The sequence below is a fragment of the Arachis ipaensis genome, chromosome B03, assembly GCF_000816755.2.
Source record: "Arachis ipaensis cultivar K30076 chromosome B03, Araip1.1, whole genome shotgun sequence".
NCBI lineage: Eukaryota > Viridiplantae > Streptophyta > Magnoliopsida > Fabales > Fabaceae > Arachis > Arachis ipaensis.
Window position 1 is genome coordinate 135846311 of NC_029787.2, and position 10660 is coordinate 135856970.

A 10660-nucleotide genomic window follows, 5' to 3' on the forward strand; every position below is an offset into this window, starting at 1 on the left:
GATTAGGAATGTGTACCTATAATGATATTTTGACGCTCCAGTCAGAATGAATTTGAGAAGTATAGGAGGGATTAGGAATGTGTAACGTATCTGAAAGAGCCTCTGACTCCCTTTATATAGTTCGTGTTGTTATCTTATTTTTATCTTGTGGACTAAGATAAGAAAGAATTTAAATTTAAATGTTTAGTTAGGGATTTGTGACCACTAGGTCGGTCTGGGATGTATTGGTGGCCTAGCCCGTGTAACCAAGTTGTAACTACTCTGATTTAGGATCCAAGAGTCGGGTCTGGAACAGTTATCTCCGGAGCGAGAGAGTGTGCTTGCTCAATCTTGTTGCTTGTAAGGATTTGTCTTGTCGTGAGTCTAGCATGGAGTGCTATCCGAGTTGTCTTGGCCGAGATCGGAGAACCGGGCCGAGTTTTCAACCGTTTTGGGGACCGCTCTTTAGGTTCGGAAGTTCCTCATGTTTATCGGAAACATGATGATGAGGTCTCGTGTTTTGCGGCCAAGATCGGGGGTTCGCGCATGTCCAGTTTGCTTGGTCGTCGCATTTCTTCTAAGGGTTTTCGTCTGTTGCGGTTCCCAAGGTGTCATAATGACGCTTAGTGGGAGGAGAGAAGTTTTCCTTTTTTCCCTTTTTCTCTCCACCCTTTCGTTTTTTTTTTTTTTTGAAACGTTGGGGGGTTTTATTTATTTGCAACTGCTTTTTCTTCTTCTTCGTTCCTTCACTTTCTAAAAAACGTTCTCTGCAAATTTCTTTAGTACTGTACTCCGCTTGAACGTTCGCTGGGCTTTCCATGTTGTGCCTCTTTGCTCATTGTTGCTTCGTTTTTTTCACTCGCTTTCTGAGAATCAGGTTGGTGTGTTCTGTCACTCTGATTGCTATATTTTGCTTCTGCATATTTGTTTTGTTTACTATTTTTGTGTTTTTGCATGCTTCTGTGTTTATCAATGGGAAAATGTTGATTGATGTATTGCGTTTGGTGTAATTTTAAGGATTTTGGTATGATGCTTCGATTGTAGTTTTAGTATGGTTTAGGAATTTTATGTATTTTTGCATTTTTGGATAGTGGTCTGACAGTGAAAATCCTATTTGGATATAGGTATTGTGAGACGGAGGAAAATTCAGGGGAACTCGGGTCCTATCTTCCCGGCAGGGGTGTGCCAAATGGTTATCATTGGGTAACGTCAACATTTCAGGAACGCCCTCTCGATTGGATGAGGGGACCTCCAGAGGCTCCATGATGAAGGGGCCGTCTTAGGTGGTGAGGCAGCAGGACAGTACGAGTTAGTGCTTACCGACGAAAATGAGAGGGTTTGCTATCTCAACTTGCATTCCCCTCGTGTCCCGGACTGAATTTGGGTGCACGAACCTCTGTTTACTAAGTTAGGGATTCGGCTACCCTTCTCCTAAACCAGGTTTTGTAGCACCGTCTCAACTACTTCTGATCAGCTAGGCGGCTATTTGGACCTTTGAGTTGGTTTGTGACTTTTTAGAGTTTCTGGCTCAGGTCGAAGTCTTCTTATTTTTCTTCTTGTTGACCATTCCGCATAAGGAGGGAAAACATAGGAAAGGACACATCTCTTTCCAAGCCCAAATGAACCGCCGACTCTTCGACTTGTTTAAAGATTCATTTATGGTTTCAAGGCGGAGTATTTCAAGGTTTGTCCCGTCAAGGGTTATCATCCCTTTTGGCTTTTTCCTTAGGGGGAGCACCAGATTTGCCCGTATTGGAACTTTGAGTCCAGGGCTTCTTATATGACAAGAGTGACTTACGAGGGGTTGCCTTCCGAAAATAGGAAAATTGGCGACGTCTTGTTGGCGACCTTTAAATCCTTGCAACGTGATGGGGGATCCCGAGGTGGGCAGGTCTTATATTGGTAGGTTTTTTTTGTTTGTTTTCGAGTTTTATGTATCTGTCTTTTGATCTTATGACTTGTTAATTCTCTTGTCTTCTTTGCTTTTGTAGTTGGCATGGCTGACGGATTGACAACTTTGTAGCGTTTAAAAGTTTCTTTCGTGGAAACTTCGAAAGCTGGGGTTGAGGGGCCCTCTTAGTCAACTCCTCTGAGAACCTCAATCCCCAGTTTGCAAATGGTCTCGCAGAAGATCATCCAACAGGGGGTCGTCGGGGATGATGACCTCAGGGAGATCCCGATTCCCGAGACTAATAGAAAGCCACAAGCGGGTTGAACGCGCTGGTTGGGAGGGGGTTAGCACAAGGGTGGTCGTTTCCTGTGTGATGGACCGCTCCTTTGATGCTCCTGGCTTTATCGACCATCACCTGCTGCCCGGACTGAGGAGTTTTTCAGGGATTGTGATCTGTCCAGCCAAGCTAAGTCGATGTACCGTGCCTTCTTTCGCTCCACTGCCATAATTCGGAAAGTCGATCCCACGCTTTCGCAAACTTTTCATTTGGATAGGAAGCTGAAGCTGGCTTAAGCGGATTTGGGCATTTTGAAGGGACAGTTGGAGGCGACTGAGGTTGCCAGGGTAAAAGTGGCCAAGGATGCCAAAGATGCTAGTATCGAGATCCTGAGGTTGTCAAAGCGGGAAACTGAGCTGTTAATCCAGGTTGTAAGGCCCAAAAACTGGCTGCTGATGTTGAGAGTGTTGCTGCCGCTGCCCGTGCTGAGACGGAGAATTTGAAGGCCGAGGTGGAAAATTTAAAGAAGCAAAATGCCGCCCTGCTAGATGATGCTCGGGCAGCCATTGCAGCTACTGAGGGGGTTTTGAAGGCCCAAGTCTATGTTCTGGCCCCGGATGTGGACGTGTCCGTGATGGGAGCATTCTGGACCGTGAAGGATGGTCAGATCGTAGATTTGTAGTACTTTGTTGCTATTTCTTTTTTCGTTTCATAAGTTTGTAAGCCGTCTGTTCGACATTTTATACTATTACTTTTGTGGAACAATTTATCTTGTGAAGTTTGTAAGCCGTTTTCTCGGCTCGTTGAACTGTTTTTTGGTGACCTGTTTTGGTGCACTGTTTTGTATGAATATCAAGCCCCTTGGTGGGCCATTTTAAGTACTTGTGTTTATTTATAGATATCCATTTGTTAGCCTCGGCAGTGATTGGGCCCCGGGGTAGCCATCTAGTTTATTCTGTTCGTATCGTTTGCTTGGTTAGAACACCGATGAAATGTTTTTCGTACCGTTTTGTTTGGGCATGAGTTGTTTAAAATAGAAAAAATGACTTTTATTAAATGGTAGGCCTCGTTAAAACCTCCCGTTGTTAACTGGGTATGAAAGAGTACCCGAAGAAACGAAAATACGAAATAAAAGAAAAAGAAACATTAAAGAACTAAGAGTGACTTTGCAAAACAACTAAATAAAACATTTTGAAAAAGTTACCAAATCGGTTGGGCTTTCTTAAAAGTAGAAATGCAGTAGGTTTGCAGCGTTCCATGACCTTGTTATCTCGTGCCTATTAAGTCGTTCCAGCTTGTAGGCTCCTTTCCTGATTACCAACATGATTCGATAAGGCCCATCCCAGTTAGGTGTGAGTTTACCTTTTCCTGGGGTAGAAGGGCCGACGTCATTGCGCCGTAAGACTAGACTCCCTCCCTGAAGTCTCATTTCACTATACCCTAATTGTACCTTAGGCTCACCCATTGTTTCAAGGCTAGTTCATGCAGGTGGGCTATGCTTCTGACCTAGTCCGCGAGGTCCCATTATGCATTTTCATCGTGTCCCCCAATGGTCCTCTGGGGGCTTGGTTCCCAATTTTATATGGGAATAATGGCTTCCAGGCCGTATGTTAACCGGAACGGGGTTTCCACGGTGGAGGTTTGAGGTGATGTTCGATATGACCAGAGTACTAACCCGAGTTTGTTGGCCCATAGGCCTTTGGCTTTGTCTAGCTGTTTCTTGAGCCCTTTTATGATGGCTTTATTGGCCACTTCTATTTAGCCGTTGGTTTGCAGATGTTCCACCGAACTGAATCTCTGGGAGATGTCGAGTCCCTTTAGAAATTATCGGAATCATTTGTCTGCAAAATGGGTCCCGTTATCAGAGATTACGATCTCCGATATTCCGAACTGTGTTATGACTTGCCTCCAAAAGAATTTTTGGCATTGGGTGGCCGTGATCATGGCCAGCACTTTGGCTTCAATCCATTTGGTGTAGTAGTCAATGGTGATTATAAGAAATCGGAGTTGCCTGGGAGCCATGGGAAACGGACTGACGAGGTCGATTTCCCAAGTTCTGAAGGTGTGATCCTCTGTTATTACGCTAAGCTAATGAGGGGATGCTTGGTGTAGGTCGGCATGGACTTGGCATTTCTTGCAGCTTTTGACCAATTTGAGAGAATCTCTAATGCTGGTGGGCCAGAAGTGCCCGGCTTGGATGACTTTCTGAGCTAGGCTTTTTCCCTCGATGTGATGGTTACAGCATCCTTCGTGGATTTTATGAAGTATGTAGCCCGTGTCGTTGGGCTCTACGCATTTAAGGAGGGGCTGGGATAGCCCTCTTTGTATAGTTACCCCGCTATTGTGGCATACATTGTAGCTTCCCATTTTATATATTTTGCTTCCTTTACGTCTTTGGGTAGGTTCCTGTCGTTGAGGTACCGGAGGATTGGGAAGGTCCAGAAGTGTTGATTCGTCATAGAAAGGTTTGCCAAGGTTGTGGTAACGATGGATGGGGTCCTAATGACTTCCTAGATCAGTGATCGGTTCCCGGGGACCAACTTGGTACTTGTTAGTTTAGAGAGCAAATCAACTATGGCGTTTCATTCTCAAGGAATGTGTCGGATGGTCACTTCGTTGTATTCGGGGTTAGCTCTTTGACTTTGGAAAAGTACTATTGCAACAGGGGGTCCCGTGTCTGATAGTCCCCGTTTATTTAGGAGCTAACTACCTGTGAGTCGCTACAGACTTCTAGTATTTTTACGCCTACCTCTTTGGCCAACATTACTCCAGAGAGGGATTCGTATTCTGCTTGGTTATCAGAGATCGAAACTCGTATCGAATGGATTGTTCAGTAGCGATCTTGTTTTCATTTTCCAGTATGATGTCGGCTTCCTCGGAGCTCGTGTTTGATGAGTCGTCAACGTGCAATTTCCATAGCTCGTTGACTCATTTCCTGGGGTCATTTCAGCGATGAAGTCCACCATGGATTGGGCCTTGATTGTGTTCCTGGGTTCAAATCTGATCTCGTATTGTGACAGCTCGGCCGACCAAGTGAGCATCCGTCCTGCCAGGTTTGGCTTCTGCTGTACTTTCCTGACAGTCTGGTCTGTCCGAACCGCAATGGGGTGGCTCTGGAAGTACTGCCGAAGGCATCAGAACACCGTTAGTAGTGCGTAGGCGAGCTTTTCGAATCTGAAGTAGCACGTCTCTGTATCTTGGAAAACCTTACTTATGAAGTAGACTGGACTTTGTGTCTTTTGCTTGTCTTCCTGGATTAACGCTTCTGTTAGCGCTTCTTTTGTTATGGATAAGTAGAGGTACGGTGTCTCTCCCATTCTGAGTTTTGAGCGTATGGGAGGTTCTGGTAGCACTTTTTTGAAGTGTTGGAAGCCTTTTTGCACTCGGGTTCCCATTTGAAGCTTATACCCTTTTCATGAGTCTGAAGAAGGGGATGGCCTTTTGGGCCGAGGCTTTGAGAAAACGTGAGAGGGCGGCAACTCGGCCGATTAGCCTTTAGATATCCTTGAGGTTTGCGGGGCTACTAATATCAAGGATGACCTTGTACTTTTTTGGGTTCGCTTCTGAAGGTTGTAAAAGGCTTAGAGAAGGGGAGCTGAATCTATGACCTTCTTTTACATTAATGAAATAAGCCTTTACTTATAAGCTTTCACTTAGATTCTGTTTGAACTGTGCAAAGGAAATTTTAAGAGACAATTTTGTTTTGTCTCATAAATGTTAGAAAATAGAACATAAAGAAAGAGAAGAATGACACCAGCATGTATCCTAGTTCAGTTGTCTTGTGCAATGCAACCTACATCCAGTCTCCACCACAACAGTAGTAGAATTTTCACTATAGTTAAAGTATTACATACACCAATTTCACAGGATTGACACAATCCTTTCCTTCTCAAGTTCTATCCTAACTTAACTTAGTTATGCTAATACCTAACTCACTCTAAGTGCTAACCCAACTTAGAAAAGGGTACCTCACAGGTACAAGACACAAGAAAATAGAAACAACCTAAAGAAATCTGAAATCACTCTAGGCTTTTCACTCAAGTGTATCACTCAGCCTTTTGTCACTCATAGGCTTTTTCTTGATTTCTCTCTTTCAGCCTTTTTCCTCTCAAAAAATTACAGAAAGATATACATTGAAAATGAAATTACAAACTGTAAAACATGAAGGAGATTGATGCTTCAACAGCCTCTGTAGCTATAAGATGAACCAGGTTAAGCAAACACTAATCAAGTTCTTCATCTTGGTGGAATGCTTCTTTCTTTAGATAGCACTGTCCAAAATGTTGAACCTTCTCAGGAAGCTCCCAATGAAACTCAGACTCTGGTTCTTTCTCATTGTCTTCAAAAATTGAAATTTTTTTTGTATCTCTTTCCAAGTTGCTGGGTTGATTTCTTCTGAGTCAACTCCTTGAGTTGTGTGCTTCTCAAGCTTGTCATTTCAGTTTCTTCAATTAACCCCCAAATTAGAGATTTCAACACTGGTCATTTTGCTTGACCAAAGGCCTCAGATCAGCAGAGAGAGAGATGTTTCAATAGTAAACCTAAATCTGAATCCTTGAACAAGTGCTTTGTCTCCAAGAAACAATTTTAGTCTTTGATTTACAACAGTGATTAACAGAGAACACTTTCTTCATTTTTCCCAAATTGGGGTTGCAGAAATTTGGAGAAGAAGTAAAGAAAGTAAATTGCATGCAAGTGAAAATAAATCACTTTTACCTCTGACTTAGGTTAGCTTGCTTTGATTAGGGTGATTAGACATTAGCCTTTTGTGATTTACCTTTCTCTCTCTTTCTTTCTGATTGTGACTGAAGCAAACATGTGAGGTGCTTTGGAAAGCTTCATCTTGATGGAGTCTTCTTGGGTTTGGGTTGAATAATTTCCATTCAACCCAGCTAGTTGCTTTGCATTATTCTTCTTTGGGCTTTGAGTGATAGGAGGCCCACCAAAGATCTTGTTTCTGTTTTTATTTGTTTGGGCTGCTGCAACTTGATTTAAGCCTGTATCATTTAAACAAATGCAATCAAAACTAATTGGATGTTTAACCCATTAGATTAGTATTTGTCATCATCAATTAAGTTAGTTAATTTCTTAACTCAACAGCTTAATCCCAAGAACTTTTCGGCCTCCATTTCGAAGGCACATTTTGTCGGTTTGAGGCGCATCCGGTGCTTCCTCAGGGTGTCTAATATGAGTTTGAGGTCGCTAATGAACTCCTCGCCTGTTTGTGCCTAGGAAAGCATGTCGTCAATATAGACCTCCAGTTTGGTCCCTGAGAGGTCTTTAAAGATCTTGGTGACGAGCCTTTGATAGGTGGTCCCAGCGTTCTTTAACCCAAAGGGCATAACTGTGTAGTGGTACGTTCCTTCGGGGGTTTCAAACTCGATTTTTTCTTCGTCTAGTCAGTTCATGGGTATTTGGTTGTACCCGGAGTACGCATCCATGAAGCTGAGGTACTGGTGTCCTAAGGCGGCATCTACTAGCCCGTCAATATTTGGAAGAGGGAATGTGTCTTTTGAACAAGCTTTGTTCAAGTCCATGTAGTCAACACACATTCGCCATTTGTCGTTTGCCTTTTTGACCAACACGACGTTGGCCAACCAAGTCATGTAGGGGAGTTCTCGGATGAAGGTTGCTTCAAGTAGGCTTTTGACCTACTTCCTGACCTCAGATGCTCGGTCCATGGATATTTTCCTTCTTCTTTGCACTATTGGCTTGCCTTTGGGATCCAGGCTAGTCCATGGGACATCAAATCTGGGTCTATTCTTGGCATGTCAGCCGAGGTGAATGCGAATAAGTCTCTATTTTGTTTTAGGAGCTCTACGAGGTCGCTTTTAAGGTTGAAGTGCAGACTCTTGTTGATGAATGTGAATTCATCTTTGGTTTGCCCTATCTGTAGCTTTTCCATGTCTTCCTCTGGTTCCGGTCTGGGTTGGTCATCTTGGCGTGCATCCAAGTCAGCGAGAAAGATTCCTATTGTGGCTCGGGATCGTTTCTGCAGGGCTAGGCTGGTGTTGTCACATTCTACTACGGTTTCTCGGTCCCCGTGATTCGTTCTGATGGTTCCGTTCTCGGCTTGAAAGTTTATGATGAGGAACTTGGAAAATATGGTGGCGGAGAGGTCGTTGATGGTTTTCCTCCCTAGGATAATGTTTTATGCCACGGAATCCTTTAAGACCACAAACTTGGAGAGTATGGTCTTTTTTTGTTACCGGATCCAATGGTGATTGGTAGTACTGTGAAATGCCTGGCTTGAGAAAATTGTCTCCAACATCGGTTACTCCATTTTGGTGGCTTTGCAAGTTTTCGTTTCAGAGTCCTAGCTTGTCAAAAGCTCCTCGAAAAAGGATGTTGGAGTCAACTCCGGTGTCCACGAGTATTTGCTTAACTAAACCGATTCCAACCTTGGCTGATATGATGAAAGGGGTGTCTTCCTCTGACGTGCTGTTCTGGCAGTCATTGGGGGAGAACATTATCGTCATCGGGAGGGGAGGGGTTCTTTGTTCGTCTTTTACTGCTAGTACCTAGAGGTCCTTTTTTAGCGATGACTTGGATTTTTCGAACGCATCTTTTCTGGTGATGACGTTCACTATGATCGTCGGGTCAGTTTCTGGGCTCTCTTATTGCGCCTGCCTTATCATCTTGGGATTGCGTCCTTCCCGTTCCCGTGATCTCTCCCTTTTGGTTTTTCTAGGTTCTCGAATGATTTTGGCAAACTCCATAAATTTGCCGTCTCGGATGACTTGTGCGAGAGCGTCTTTTAAGTCAAAGCAGTCTTGAGTCGTGTCTGTATCCTCTGTGATAGTCATAGTACAGGATTTTATTACTGCATGTCCGCTCTTTCAATTGTCGGACCTTCGGGAGGATGCCTCGTTCCACTATCTGGTGGTAGATCTTCGTGATTGGGGCCGGTAGGGGGTCTAGTTCGTGAACTTTCCCACCTTGGGTGGTTGGTTGGGAGCAGTGGATTTGTAGTGTTACTTTGGGTTGTTTTTGGACGGTGGATTACTTTGAGGTGTCGTATTATCGTGCTGCCGTTTATTGGCTACTATGACTTAGCTTACCTCTTCATCATTTATGTATTCCCTTGCAACGTTCTGGATTTCATGCATAATCGAGACTGGTTTGGTGATAAGATGCTTTCGAAAATCTTCATTCATGAGTCTGTTGGTTAGGCAGAGGCTGGCTACGGAGTCCGTGAGCTTGTCCACCGTTAAGCACTCATCGTTGAACCTGTCGATGTATTTTCTTGTGGGTTTATCTTGCTTTTACATGACTCCGACCAGGCTGATCCAATGCTTCGCTTTTGTAATCCTGATAGTAAACTGTACCATAAATTTTTTGGAGATGTCGTCGAAATTGGCTATCGAGTCATTGGGGAGAGCGTTGAACCATTTGATTGCGGGACCGATTAGGGTTATCGGGAAGGCCCTACATTGAACTACATCGGCGGCCCCTTCTAAGTTCATCCTGGCCTCAAAGGCCATGAGATTTTCTTGTGGGTCCTTCGTCCCGTTGTATTTCATGTTGGTTGGCTTGTCGAAACCCTTCGATAACTTGGCATTTAGGATTCTCTCAGTGAATGGAGTAGCTCCCATTATCATGTGCTCACTCCTTGTCCGTTGGAGCCCCACTGGTGCCTTATATCGGCGTCGTCGCGTTGGTGCTCTGGCTCTCGGGATACACTGCGGTCCCACCGTTTCCCTTGTCGTCATTTAGGCAACCTTTCGTTTTTGGTTTCTCGCCGTGATCGGCTTCTAGAGGTCGATTAGCTTGTATGTTCTGCTAGTATCGTTCTCCTAGGCTATCGGTTGCTCTAGTCTTATTGAGTTGGTGATCGTCTTTTTTTTGTTGCTGCCTGTTAGGAGTCGGCTGGCGGTGTACGACACTGGATATCCTCCCGTGGGTCGGTGGGGGGATGTCATTCCATGACTCGTCCGTCGGGTTGGGTGGGTCTTACTCATGGTGAAGGTTTGAAGATCGCTCCTCGAATTCTTCCGTCATATCGCCGAGGCTTGGCAAGTCCCCACAGATGGCGTGATTGTACTGGAAGTTGCCGGTACGGATTGTAAGATAGATCAGGGACTCGCCGGTCTTGGGTGGTGACGGGATCAGATCTTCTTGAAGCGGCGGGAGTAGTTCCTGCAAAGACACTCTAACACTCAAGTCAGAATGGATCTGAAAGGTATAGAATGGGATTAGGAATGTGTAACGTACTTGAGGGAGCCTCCCTTTATATAGTTTGTGTCGTTATTTTATCTTTATCTTGTAAACTAAGATAAAAAAGTATTTAAATTTAAATGTTCAGTTAAAAATTTGTAGCTATTAAACCGGTCTGAACTGTATTAGCGACCCGTCTAACTGAATTGTAATGGCTCTGGTTCAGATCCGAGAGTTGAATCCGAAACAGTTAACTAAATATAATTATGAAATATTGTGGGTTTAATTATTCTGTTCATTTATATAATTTTATAAAATTTGTAATTAATTTTTTATATTTTTTTAATTAAACACTA